The sequence below is a fragment of the Gymnoscopelus braueri genome (genome assembly GCF_963280865.1).
Source record: "Gymnoscopelus braueri genome assembly, chromosome: 9".
In the NCBI taxonomy this organism is placed as follows: Eukaryota; Metazoa; Chordata; class Actinopteri; order Myctophiformes; family Myctophidae; genus Gymnoscopelus; species Gymnoscopelus braueri.
In genome coordinates, this window is record NC_137610.1 from 14,277,128 (window position 1) to 14,279,627 (window position 2,500).

General features: G+C 42.0%; 1 protein-coding gene across 1 annotated transcript in view; it reads right to left on the reverse strand.

Moving 5' to 3' along the window:
- ptprq (protein tyrosine phosphatase receptor type Q) overlaps window positions 1-2,500 on the reverse strand; it is a gene marked incomplete at its 5' end in the record, with an annotated part of 76,310 nt that overhangs the window by 54,421 nt on the left and 19,389 nt on the right. The window lies entirely within an intron of this gene.

Genomic DNA, 2,500 nt, shown 5'->3' on the forward strand with positions numbered 1-2,500 from the left:
AAACTATTAGTTAATTAATATAACAAACTAGGCCAATATCTCAGTCGAATATATATAAAATATAAAGAATTAAAAACATTTAATTTTCAATTTTTAATTCGACTAAGAGTTTGGCAGTCGACTCAGACACGCCTCGACTGATTAGTCGACTATTCGAATAATCGAGGTCAGGCCTAATATACAGTACAGCTAAGTGAAATGTACTTCTAATATAACCCTAATACCACACAGACAGAGTTTTCTGAAGTCAGACCCTGAGATAAAGTTGAAGCTTCACCATCATTGGATTGGATTAGATTAGATGTTTATTGCCCTCAGAGAGGACATGCTTTTCCCAGCCTGCATACTTGTATGGTCAACTATTGCAAGACAGTAAATAGAGAAAGCATGTTACAAACATGTAGCCCCATATGTTAGATGGGTACACAAAAGGCAAAATAACAATAACAAAGCAAAACCATTGCATAAGTCTCGCTCCACAGACTATGCCTTTGATGAATGGAAGCTGTATGGCACAAAACAGTTCTCGAAGTGCACCGTACGTAGAATACAGAGTCCCAGTGGTTATGGAGGGGGTGGTCAGATGATGTATTGCTTTGTGAAATGCATAACAGATTTAAATAACATAATGTTGAATGTTGTTAGCATAATGTACTGCATAAGCAGTGGTTCCACAATGCTGTGGTACAATAACAGAAGGAGTTCCCCTTGTCTTTCCTAGAGCTAGAATATTCTCCTCTTATATCATTAAAAGCGGGAAAGCATCTGTGTAACCACTTTAACCATAATTTAATACTTTGGCTATTCAAAAATAGCAGATATACAAGCTCATAGTGCGTCACTTTGTGCCACGCTATACGAGCTTGTAGATCTGCTATTTTTGAAAGATCGTGAAACTTTGTGCAAATCTTTGAATATACATTATTTTAAAGCAAACATTTTTAACTCAAATGTTTGCTTCTGGGGTCCCTGGAACAAAATATTTCTATATGGGGGGTTGGTGGCCAAACACATATAATATTGGAGGTCCTAGACACCGATATAGCAAGATACGTTTTTTTCAGAAAACCCTTGGGATTTAGAAGCCATTTTTAGAATCGGCCTCAGGTCTTAATGGGTTAAGCATGAGAAGCAGCGTGAGGAATGGAGCCGGAAGACATAAATGCTATGCTACCTGCAGCTACGGTACCTAGTTACTATGCGTTTGAATCTCACCTGTCAGAGTGGAGTCCGTTAATGGAAACAAGTCTACAGTCTAAAAGCCCCACCAGCTGCCACAAGAGGTCGTGCTGCTCCTCACACCCCTGGTAGTTGTTTACGACACATTTCATTTGGGACCAAAATGTTGGACGGACCAAGTGCCGTGGCAGTCCGCCCATTCGATTATGAGACATCTTGTGCACAGAGGTTCGACATTTTGGCCTCAAATCAGTAGTGTTTATCCTCCAGGGAGCGTGAATGCAAGTAGTTTTCGAGATAACCTGTCTAGGACAAAAGTGTTGGAGTAATGTCTACTAGACCGACGGGCAGACTGACTCCTTATACAGCCACACACCAACGGAGATAATAATACGTTTCACATACCTGTAGGCATGTTTTAAAATATATATTAATATTAATTATATACATATTTGAAAATACTTATATTTTGGACCCCAGGAGTCAACATTCACAAACGTAATTTTAGATTGATTGATTGAATATCAAGTGTCCAAAGTGTCCAAAGTTGAAATTTTAAACATGCAAATTATATGATTACTATTGTAAATGCCCAGTGTGGGTATTTTCCTACATCTCAGACAGAAGTAGGACTGACAACGCATCATTCCTTAACGCTTCTCAGATTTACAGCACGCAAAAACCTAACTGCTTCTGTAATGGATGTGGATCCTGTCTACACCATGTTGCAATGCATTTTAAATATCTGCAGTGCAACCACAGCTGCACAAGTATGCAAGATAAGAGTGTAGTCTGACCTCTGAGCGTGTACAAGTACACATTTCAGCATTTACGTGCGCCTCTGCGTGTAGCATCCACATGCATGAATATGCTGGATGGGAAGTCTTACCTGTGAGTGCACCTGTCCCAAGCTGTATGTAAGGAGCAGGGTGAGAGAAAGGGCCACGCTGGCCATAGCTGGTTGGCCAAGGCAGTAGCAGCGTTAGCTTGGGTTAGACACAGCAGGCTGGGGTTATAGAGGCCTGTCTATTAGATGCAGGTGCATCCAGTGTCGCTGCAGAGGGGTTAGCGGCAGGCTCTCACAGGGTTAATCCACAGAGTTGAAAAGAAAAGTGAGTCCCAATGCTAGCAGGCTAGTGAGGTTAGCCGAGGTCAATCACAGGGTTAGTAGTTGCAGTCAGTGATGGTATAGTGCTGGTCTTGCGGTATTCCACAGGTTAGCTGTTAGCTGGCGAGGGCCAGAGAATGGCAGGGCGTGAGGGGTCCTGCCTTAGCACAAGGCTAACTCTCTCCCTCCCAGGCGCTCTCTCTCCCTCTTTCT